We start from the raw sequence: 12428 nt of genomic DNA on the forward strand, positions 1-12428 counted from the left end.
TGTTGGATATAATGAGCCAGGAAACAACAAACTGAAGCCACTCGGCAACCTGCTCTTTTGTGTAACCCTCAATGACTCTCGTAATAAGGAATGGCGTGAAACAGACTGCAAATGTCAGAGTCACAATGATGAACGTCTTCACGGCTTTGTTGTCTTGAATGTTGCTTTTGTCATTTGGATCACAGTTGATTCGTTTCTGATGCTCATGGCCGATTCGAATGATGCGGCAGCATATGCACATTATGATGAATACTGGAACCACAGCGTAGCGTAGGTGGTGTCACTTACCAGTAGCTGTGCTGTCTTTAATGCAATTGCTCTTTGTGGAGTTACAGATGCCTGCTGACAGAAGACTGACAAAAGCGCCAAGATCAACAAGATTTGTGTTGACTGCTGAAGTAAAGTATACATTAGTCAAGATGCTGTTCCATTTAACAACATTATGAGGACGGACCTCAAACAATTTCTGTCGTTAATATGAGGACCAAGAAGTGCTGTGGACCTTCTAGTTCCTACAACTCATTCTAAATTTTCTGAAAATCTTTCCACAACACTGTACCAGCAAGGAGTAGACAGCAAGCTTTATGTACATTGCACACCGATGCTCATATTCAGGCCCTTTTACCCAGTGACCGATCTAATTGAAGTGATCCTTGTGTCAAATCGCAAACAGACAGATGATTTCAGTGTTGATGGCAGTTTTGATGGGTCCATTAATTTCAGTTGGGTGTAAAGGTTGATCATGAGATTAAATGGAAAGAAAAGGAACTGTCATCAGTGACTGATGGGCTAGTTTGTGATTTGGTAATATCTTACACACACTGTGTACATTAACTATAATGCAATTTTAATTGCTTCCATGATGTCTGTCACTTTGATGTAAAGGGATTGATCACAGGAATCATTAAACTGGGACTCTGCCCCTGTGGGTTATTACACACTATCGATATGAGCAACATAAAGACTTTTTAAAATTTATTTTTCTTCATTGATGTGTCATTTTGTTTAAGACTTAAATGCTGTCCTTAGAATATGTGTAGCTGCAGCCTATTATGGGGAAATTTAGTAGCATCGGGCTAGAAAATACAAAGACATAACTTGGCCACATTGTTAAGGTTCCAGTTACTAAACTCTGCTCTATTAGATGTGGTTTACAGTTGTTATCCTGAGGCCTGCCACACCTTCAGAAAACCAAAAGCATCAAAGAGATCAAATATTTGGGTATTTTGTCAAAGTCAGGTCAGTCAGATAGTGAAGTTTTTGTTGTGTGAACTCATTCTTAATGTTGAAGCTACTGTTCAGAATAGTGAAGGATTTGGCAAAAGTACATTGTAGTGTGCCTGTGTTGCATGTCCTTGATTAACAGTAAACTTGGCAGACCTGCACTTAATGAAGGTAGCCCTAGCAGACCTCCTAACCTTTCCTATATTGGCAGAAAATTTCCGCTTTCCCGTCGTTTTTCTGCTTTTATACAAAAGAAAATCCCGCTGGTGGTCAGCATATTTCCCCCAAAGCGATTGACGAAAGATAGTGTTAGCGGTGGCGTGGAAGCATTACGATATGCATGTGCAGCTCAAGCATGCAAGGTTCAACTGGTTATTCGCTGCGCCTAATTTTCGGAAAGGGGCAAATTACCAACTTGTTTTCCATATAAATCTAATTAAAAACCCAGCGCAAATTAGAAACAGGAGCAAAATCTTTGCCTTCCAACACTAGTCACACACGTGAACAGTACCATGCCAGTGCAGTCATGTCAACTTGTGCCAATGTGTTGCTCCCAGTAGTGTGCACGAGTTTTAAAAAAATTTTGTTTAATATGTCGTTACAAACAATTCAAGCATGCTTTTGTCACTTTTAAGGTCAATTTTGATAGAGTTCTTTTTGACTACAAATTTGTAAATAAGTTTTGGATTTTTGCCCTGTCCGACGTGTATTTTAACACTGTATACTCAGTGTATTTATAGTGTATAAAGAGTGTTAAAATACACATCAGACAGGGCAAAAATCCAAAATTAATTTACATCTCCCCCGCGCTAATCCATCCTTGATACATACTTGTAGTTAATTACTCCATTTAAAAAACAGCACAAAAATGGCAAAATAATTCAAGAACTTGTGAAAGTTTATTTTCATATTGTCACTGGTTCTTGCACTGCTTACACTTACACTATTGCATGTGTTGTGGAACCTTTTTATGTGCTAGCGAAGCAAGACTTTTGTGGCAGCGATGTCACCAACGGTGCAGATTGTGATTGCTTTCATTGAAAATCACAATACAAATTCCAAAGCAATGGAAAAGAAACAGTGCCAACGACAACGGTATATACTAAGATATCAGGAGGAATGGCCTTGTATTGGACCATCACGATTAGGGGAGAGCTACGCTGATTACAGCATTTGTTCTGTGGACTTTATGATTAGCCCCGGTGGATTTGGGGACTGTGCAAAGCATGTCAGCTCACAGAAACATTTTAAGTGTGCCAGGTCGGTGCATAATGGACCCAAATTAACAGTATTTAGGGAATTTTTGCAGAAATTAGATGTGATAAATGCATGCAACAGAATTCTCAGAGGAACACAATCTATCGCAGTAGTGTCAAAGTAGTTATGCGTTACTTCAGTATTTATGCAAATTGACAGTTTGCACATGACTGACAAGGGACTGATTAAGAATATTAGAATTCAAATGTAGGGAGGTCTACCTTGGAGATATGACGGACAACACTCGATGCCCCTGTACACAAATCTATGAGACTTGTCGGGAAAAAAAAGTGTTTTCTAAGTTAATGCTTCAGAATTTTCCTTGTTAAATTTCATTTTTTTGGACATGTTATCACTTTCTGAGGGTTGTTGTAACATTTTAAGGGAATATTGGTGTCGTCTGTTTAGGGAACTCTTACCGATATTACAGTAATCTAGTCGTTCTGGCAATGAGCCTGTCATCAGTTTATTACTCCCAGTCTACATGTGGGCTAATATCAAAATTAATAAGGGAACAAGTACAATAGCTTGTCTCAAACAAAGTGCTCAGCTTTCACAGGAGTCGAAATTCCAAGTCAGTTCTAAATTCCAAATCAGGAGCTTTATCGAGGCAGTTTTAAATGCTCTATTAATCTCTGCTCTTTCCGAGTGTGGATTAATTTCTGTCAGTCGGTTATTTACAGAATATGACAGTTTTTGTTCTACAGTAATTTTCTCTTGGCATTAATCCCGTTGGTGGTGTCAAGATATGGCCTTTGGGGTCATTTAACAAGGGGATATTTTTCAATTAACAGCTGAAGCTAACAGTAGGCTACATGTATATCCAGGTGTGTGTCATGGTACAATTGCACTTTCCTTTTCAAACATGGCGGTAAAACATAAAGACTGGAGTTCATTCCCCACCTTTCTAAGAATAATTCTACTTGATGACAACACCAAACTACGGTAAAAGTCATTTCAAAGAAATATAGACACTTACAGTTACATGCTCATCTGCACGTTTGTAAATGAAGTAACAAGCTTCCCGATCGGTCACAGAGTCACTGGTTTGCGTTAAAAATCTGTTTGCTGTGTCCACAGTCCAGATAAGAACAAGTGTTTTTCCGAAAGAGAAGAAGACACAGTTAACTATGCTACAGTCAGTGTTGTTTCACTTTGTCGGTTTGGTGCATCAGAGTTTGGCATCTAGGCTTGGATGTCAACAGGTGCCACTGACCTTTTACAGCAGTGGAATCTTTCTGCGAGGAGTTTCTTGGCTCTCTGACGGTACGAGCGATTGAACAGACAGTAGATGAACACATTGCAGGCGCTGTTGGATATAATGAGCCAGGAAAACACAAACTGAAGCCACTCGGCAACCTCCTCTTTTGTGTAACCCTCAATGACTCTGGTAATAAGGAATGGCGTGAAACAGACTGCAAATGTCAGAGTCACAATGATGAACGTCTTCACGGCTTTGTTGTCTTGAATGTTGTTCTGGTCATTTGGATCACAGTTGATTCGCTTCTGATGTTTGCGGCTGATTTGAATGATTCGGTAGTATATGCACATCATTATAAATACTGGAATCACATCAGAGAACAGAAGCAAAAGGATATTTAACTCTGTAGAGACATTATCGTAAAAGCACAGAGCTGCACCTTCAAAATACTTGACAGGTACTTGGAATAAACATGTTATTGCAATTTGTAAACATGCAGCTCCAGTTAATGCAAGAATGATGCAGGTAATAACACGACGTCTGGAGCACCAGATTGGAAACTTGTAGGGCAGAGTGACGGCAATGTAACGCTCAACATTTAAACCAATCAGTGAAAATTCGGAGAGCAATGCAGAAGTCATCGGCAGAATTGCTAGCACTTGGCATCCAACATCTCCAAAGGGCCAGCGGTCCAAAGCTGAAGCAGTGATATGGAAAACCATCAGAAAACCCACCATGAGGTCGGACACTGCCAAGGATGTCATCAAGGTCTTGGTGCTGTCTGCCAGGTCGGACATGCGACGTGTAACAGCAATGGAAAGAATGTTTCCAGCTATGATCAGCAATCCAATGAGGCTGCCAAAAGCAGTGCGGAAAACGACCCAAGTGGGAGACGTGTCCAGTGAATCTTTCACTGAAGTATTCATATTTTTCTTCCGCTCAAAATGAGCGAAACAGAACTTCTTGCAGATACTGCTTGCTTGCTTGAGACAGTTGGGCAATTAGGTGGTGTTTTCCCACACTCACCAATATCTTTCAGTCTTTTATACAATGGTTTTGGTTTAGTCACTGCTACTGGCTGAAACAAGAATGAAGATCAACTCTATGTGCATGTCAGTGTGTTGATCGATGAGGTACGCAGAGGTCAAAATACTGTTGCATTGCAACATTGTAAAGAGGAACCTCACGCGTTGTGTGATAGTTAATGTGAGGACCAAGAAGTGCCTGGTACCCTCTAGTCTCCACCACTCCTATTCTCTGAGCACTAGAAATCATCCCCACAACACTACCAGCAAGGACTGAATAGCATGCTCACTGTACACCGGTGCTCAAACTCATGCCCTTACATATCCAATGACCGATCTTGTTGTAGTAATCACCCCTCTCCTGAATTCATCACAAACAGAAGTACGACTCCAATGTTAGAGCAGTTTGAAGTGCTCCGCTAATTTCTGTTCTGGGGTAAAGATTGACAGAGAGGTCAGATGGAATGAAGAGGCACTACTTGTGTCAACAGTGACTGATGAGCTAAATGCTGACATGGCAATGCGTGATACACCCAATGTACATCAACTTCCACACTGTTGTAAACGCCTCAGTAATTTCTGCCCCTTTGACCAAGCAATTTAGTTCTAATATTTATTGGACTAGAACTCGGCCCGCTGGTTTATTAGCTGTCAATCTGATGCCGCCATGGGAAGAGTTCTGGTTATTCTGGTGCAGGGTAACCCCCCATTTCTTTAAAAGTGGCTACTGATGAATTGATTGGGCACAGAGAATTGTACAGTATGAGCATCAAGAAATTTATCGCATAATTAGAAAAAGCCAAACAACAGTCAATTCATGTGCAACCCTGTGGAATAAGAGAAAGCAGAACGGACAGTTCATTACATGATTTTCTTATACTGGGGTGTGAAATCTCCGCTTTTCAACAGATTTCCACTTTTTTTTGTTGAATATGCTGAATTTCATTTTCTGCTTTTTTGCCAGATTTTCCTTGTTTTTCTCCCTTGGCACAAGTGCCAATGTTTGGCCTGGCTGATCTATACATGTCCTCTTTCCGCCAGCAAACAGGGCTGGAGCGCCGCGTAGTCCATGCGACTGATTCTGCCATACAACACGGAACAGTGTACATGGACATGCCGTGCGTGCAGTGTATACAGATTTGTGTGGGCATTACTTCGGCTCGGAACAAGTCTTGCGTGTAAACAGCATCCTCAGACCCTCCGGTCATTGTGCTGTGATTGGCTGCCAATGAAACATCAATATTCATATATGTGTCAGTGGGACTCGTGACAGCCGTTCCTGCGTGAGCGGAAGTAGTGACTAACAAGCTCCACCATAACTTGTGGTAGCAAATATTTCACTATAAATTTGCGGCTTGAAATAAGGTTAGTAAATTTTTGACTAAGTTGATCGAGGGCTTTGTGGCAACTGGCACGGGGTGTGCAAAGTTCTTTTGTCACGCATCATCATGCAGTTTTGCATCATTTTGTGTCGGCTTTCAAACAATTTTTGGACACAAATTCACCCAAGTGTGTATTTGCCTGCAACTGGGGACCCCCTATTGTTCCTCTTTTGTTTGTACTTTAACTTTTGTACAAGACCACCCATATGTTTTGTACACAGTTGTCAATCGGGGACCCTCTGTCAATCGGGGACCTTATTGTCCTCTTTTGTTCAGGGTCCCCAATTGAATGCAGAAACAAACTGATAGAAATGTCAGTGCAACATAAATAATGTACAACTGTCCAAAAAAAGGTTCTGACTTGGATACAGTCTTTGACAAGACCAATCCTCCAGTTACAAATCCGTGGAAATGTACATTTAATGGAATACACTGTAGACAGTCAGGTGACACAATCCGTGCCGGGAAAATCTAAAATAATGGACATCCGATGTGCATTTGTTAAAGAATTGAAATTTTGAAAACGTGCTCAGATCAGGTGGGAAAATGGCCAACTCACTCTATGAACCCTGATGTTTGCAATTTTGGTATACCTATTAATAAGTTCATTTCAACTTACTGGAATTTCGGCCAATTATTAAGAAAAAGTAAACTTAAAAATATACATAGCCTAAATTGCAATGAGAAAAACTGGCCAATGGTTGCACCAAGAGACGGTAAAATGTACTACCGAGCATCTACAAAAAAATGTACCTGTACATTTCAAAATTTTGCCAGGCCCTTAAGCGGGCCTTGACCTGATGCCATATTTGCTTCCCGCTTGGTATTTCAGCTATTTTCAGCTCCTTTTTTTTTATGTTCCACTCAGACCCCTGTGAGTGAAACTGGTTCCTGATAGTTTGTTCATAAGAAGCTTGAATCTTAACTTATTTTCAACCAAGAGCTCCTATAAAAGGACTTCATTAGTTTTACACTGTAAATTATTTCACATTAAGAATGACGGTGAAATGTGAAGAGAAATAAACCATTTATTTTGAAACCACAGCATGCAGCAATGAAAGCAGACAAGCAAGGGCATGACAGTAAACAGTTTTTGGAAGAAGTTTTCTGTAACCGCAGAGAGCGGCATGAACACTGTTAAGAATACATTGCAAGATAATGGCTCAGTCATCCCAAAGAACAGCCTACAATGTAAGCAGTAGTGTCCCAGTAAAAAATTCCTGGGACCTGTCTGTTGGCAAACGCATCTGGTCATACTGAGACAGCTAAGATTTTGACAGGCAAGTGTATCCCCCACTTGAAGTGTACCCTTCATGCACTCTTACAGTTTTTGGACTGTGTACATCTATGTCTTGCCTGTAGATGAACTGCTGTTCAACTTTTCTGTCGGTCCCTTTTAGTATTTTTGTTTTATTTGGTCTGAAAAACAGATTTTTTCATCACAGGTTTTACACCTTCTCTTTCGGGATGAATATGTTAATCCATATTAGACAGTTTTAAACATAATTTATTTATGGTTTTAAGAAATGTTCAAGATTTATCCCAAATTTCCCTCAACTTCAAAACCCACTCACTTTCTTGAATACATTAATTTACTTTTAGAAGTGAAGTTTATACTTACTGCAAAAAAGATGTGAAATTGTCTGAGGTATTTATGAAATACATTGAAAGCTAGTCTAAAAGGTTGGAGCCAAATCTGCAATTTAGTTTTATTTATGCTGCTTTTGATAAACAGGCACAATTAAAGTTCTAAAGGGCTAGTAACTTTGAAAAAAATCAAATCTTTCATCCTTAAATTCAGCTTTCCTTGAAGTTAAATTTCTCTGCAGAGTTACTTTTTGACACTGACTTTTGCAGAAGACTTGGATTTGTAAATTTTGAATTTGCCAAGCATGTCACTTCAGGAATGTTCCCTTAATTAAAATTGCCCAGAACTTGTCTAATTCAAGGTCTGGTTTAATAAATGTACACATTTGTCAAAAGTTATTTGCTGAAACCACAGCTAAATCATTGAAACTGCTGTGTGTCATCAATCAGGTCCATTTCACCAGCAAGTTTGGCATGAGAGGAATTCTCATGGTGAAATTTTCCCAACTTGACACAAGTTCAGTCTCAGTAAATTTGCTTTGTGAATGCATCTGAAATTCCCAATCTCATTTGCCATAAGTATCATACTAACCCAAGCTTCTGAACCTTGTGTACACAAGCTAGTAAAATGGGCAGTTCAGCTAGCTTAATTTTACTGTCATGAAATGCTGTCATTTCTGAAGCCTTTTGAGTCAGTTGCTGTACAGTGTAGTAAATTTCCACACCTGCATTTTAATCTTGTAACGATGGCGAAATGCATTAAGGTGTGTTTTAAGGGTGAACTTTCAAGTCACGAAGTTCTTGGTGCAGTGTTCAGTTGATGAGCTTGTATTTGACTTTTAGGCTTGGATGTCAACAGGTGCCACTGACCTTTTGCAGCAGGGAAATCTGTCGGTGAGAATTTTCTTGGCCCTCTGACGGTAGGAGCGATTGAACAGACAGTAGATGAACACATTGCAGGCGCTGTTGGATATAATGAGCCAGGAAAACACAAACTGAAGCCACTCGGCAACCTCCTCTTTTGTGTAACCCTCAATGACTCTCGTAATAAGGAATGGTGTGAAACAGACTGCAAATGTCAGAGTCACAATGATGAACGTCTTCACGGCTTTGTTGTCTTGAATGTTGTTCTGGTCATTTGGACAGCTATCGTTGATTCGTTTCTGATGTTTGCGGCTGATTTGAATGATTCGGTAGTATATGCACATCATTATAAATACTGGAACCACATCAGAGAACAGAAGCAAAAGGATATTTAACTCTGTAGAGACATTATCGTAAAAGCACAGAGCTGCACCTTGAAAATACTTGACAGGTACTCGGAATAGATACAATATTGCAATCTGAAAACATGCAGCTCCGATTGATGCAACAATAACAGAGGTAATAACACGACGTCTGGAGCACCAAACAGGAAACTTGTAGGGCCGAGTGATGGCAATGTACCGTTCAACATTTAAACTGATGAGTGAAATCATTGAGAGCAGCAAAGCAATTGCTGGCAGAATGGCTATTATGTGGCACACGACATCTCCAAAGGGCCGGCGGTGTATAGCTGAAGCAACAACAGTGAAAACCACCAGAAAACCCACCGTGAGGTCGGACACTGCCAGGGATGTCATCAAGATCTTGGTGCTGTCTGCCAGGTTAGACATGCGACGTGTAACAGCAATGGAAAGAATGTTTCCAGCTATGATCAGCAATCCCATAAGGATGCCAAAAGCGGTGCAGAAAACGACCCCCAGTTTGGGTGAATCCATTGAATCTGTCAATGAATTATTCATCGTTTTCTCCCGTTCAAAATGAGTAGAAAGAAAACTCTTGCCGATAACTGCTCACTTGTTTCAGATTGTCAAGCTCTGAATGAGATATTAGATAGTTGGGCAATTAGGTGGTGTTATACCACAATTACCAATGACTTCTCAGTCTTGTTTTGGGTACACAGTCAATAATGCTGGCTGAGACAAGAATGAAGATCAACTAGATGTGGATCAGTGTGGACTGCTGAGGTATGCAGTAGTCAAGACACTGTTGCACTACAACATTGTGATCAGGGACCTCACAAGTGTAATGTGAGGACCAGACAAGAATGAAGATCAACTAGATGTGGATCAGTGTGGACTGCTGAGGTATGCAGTAGTCAAGACACTGTTGCACTACAACATTGTGGTCAGGGACCTCACAAGTGTAATGTGAGGACCAGACAAGAATGAAGATCATCTAAATGTGGATCAGTGTGGACTGCTGAGGTATGCAGTAGTCAAGACTCTGTTGCACTACAACATTGTGATCAGGGACCTCACAAGTGTAATGTGAGGACCAGCCAAGAATGAAGATCAACTAGATGTGGATCAGTGTGGACTGCTGAGGTATGCAGTAGTCAAGACACTGTTGCACTACAACATTGTGGTCAGGGACCTCACAAGTGTAATGTGAGGACCAGACAAGAATGAAGATCAACTAAATGTGGATCAGTGTGGACTGCTGAGGTATGCAGTAGTCAAGACTCTGTTGCACTACAACATTGTGATCAGGGACCTCACAAGTGTAATGTGAGGACCAGCCAAGAATGAAGATCAACTAGATGTGGATCAGTGTGGACTGCTGAGGTATGCAGTAGTCAAGACACTGTTGCACTACAACATTGTGGTCAGGGACCTCACAAGTGTAATGTGAGGACCAACAAGCACTGTTGGACCTTCTAGTTCCCACACTTGTCGTAATTTTTCTGAGCACTGGAAATTTTCCCGAAACACTGCACAAGCAAACAAGCAAACCTAGTGTGTGCTTGTGCATAGATTCATGGCCTTATATATATCGAATGATCAGTCTAGTTGAAGTGATCCTCCTGTCATGAACACATCACAAATGGACAGCTGACTTCAAAGTTAATGGAGTTTTGATTGGTCTGTTAATGTGCGCTCTGGAGTAAAGATTGATAGTTTAGATGGAATGGAGAGGAACTTACCTGTACCAACAGTGACTGATGGGCTAAATTCTGACAAGGCAATATGGTCTACTCTCTGGATGACACAATCATGTTTTGGGGTTTCTTTTTTCATCAACAGATAGCTGACTTCAAAGTTAATGGAGTTTTGATTGGTCTGTTAATGTGCGCTCTGGAGTAAAGATTGATAGTTTAGATGGAATGGAGAGGAACTTACCTGTACCAACAGTGACTGATGGGCTAAATTCTGACAAGGCAATATGGTCTACTCTTTGGATGACACAATCATGTTTTGGGGTTTCTTTTTTCATCAACAGACATCTGACTGTGTAAGCTACATCATCTTCAATACGGTTGTAAACATCTCAGTAGTTTCTGTCCCTTTAATAAAACAGATCAGTTGTAATTTTGTGTATTGAACTAGAGCTTGACCCAGTGGTTTATTCCCAGCTCCAGATATCACTTTTCCTGCCTTCCGTAGATCCCAAATTCAAATATAATATCAAATAAAAGCTTTGGGATAAATCTCATAATTATAAAACGGTCAACACAGAAATCCACACAGTACGTCTGACTTGTTGACCAAACAACCACCACCACTAGGCAAGCCTAGAACTACTTTCAGTTTGTCGCATACTGTACATTAATTGGTGGGGGGGATACTACATGTACATGCATATCAATCGTCTCCCCTCCCTACTTTTTCCCCAAACCTAAATGATAATGTATACCTTGCAAAAGCATTTGTTAAGAAAATGCCAGAAATTGCCAGAAATTGCCTCTGATCACATACCTTGCAAAAGCATGTTTTAAGAAAATGCCAGAAATTACCAGAAATTGTCTCTGATCACATCACAGAGCATCTATGCCCCACACCACTCCGGGCTTCGTGCTTTGTGCTCACATTTGTTCTGATCAGGGCTATGTCCCCCCTCGCACTTTTCAAAACGGATTGACACCCTTGATTGCATAGTACAGTATGTGTAAGTGTTTACACATACGGCTTTTCTACAGTATTGAGTAATGTTTGGACGGACGAAGATGACATGAATTTTTTATCAAAAACCATCTATTGAAGAATTGTAAGCCATGTCTGATACTGACTAGTACATGTACGGCAGATTCATCTGAAATGAAAAGAAACCATTGGATGTTGTTGTTATACTCTGACGATTTGGGCCTTCTCCACTTGATGCTCATAATTGTGACACTTCCAGAAGGGTAGGAAAATGATACCCAATTATCTCTGTCTCAGTGGAGCAGGAAGAGATGAGTTCCCCCAGTGTAAATTATATAAGATATAATTGCTGTGAGCACACCTGATGCTTGTAAACCATGCTGACTGTCAGGTGCGCATCATTACATAATATTATATGTATGTAATATCTACATATACATATTGCGTCCTTCTTCGGTGGTCCATCTGTCTGAATGTTACATGAGTTATACTTCTCTAGATCAGAACGCTGGTACATCAAACCTGCACCATGGCTCCTGAGTTTTCTGTGCACTACTGAACCTTGTTCTTTTTTTAATAAAGGAGAAATGTTTAGGACTGATAATAAAAACTCGAAAGTTGAGCACAGTCGTAGTTGCGATGGAACAATGGCCAACATATGGCTGGGTTTGTATCATTGCAAGACACTACACCATACACACTGCCCTGTGGTCAATTACTTGTCACTAATATGATCATACATGTAACTTCACCGGTGTTGCATCACGATGACTGTTTTCAAAGTACTTGTGTCAAAGCGAATGGTGAATTTAATAGTTTATGTTCCACTGGCCAATGTACATGTAGA

At 40.4% G+C, this 12428-nt stretch overlaps 1 protein-coding gene across 2 annotated transcripts in view; it reads left to right on the forward strand.

Moving 5' to 3' along the window:
- The window catches only part of dnah5 (dynein axonemal heavy chain 5), an 85762-nt gene that overhangs the window by 36596 nt on the left and 36738 nt on the right, over nt 1-12428 (forward strand). The gene's annotated exons all lie outside the window — the stretch shown is intronic.

Source organism: Acanthaster planci, linkage group LG06 (genome assembly GCF_054643075.1).
Source record: "Acanthaster planci isolate LZ-2023a linkage group LG06, COTS_SCS, whole genome shotgun sequence".
NCBI classification, from domain to species: Eukaryota; Metazoa; Echinodermata; class Asteroidea; order Valvatida; family Acanthasteridae; genus Acanthaster; species Acanthaster planci.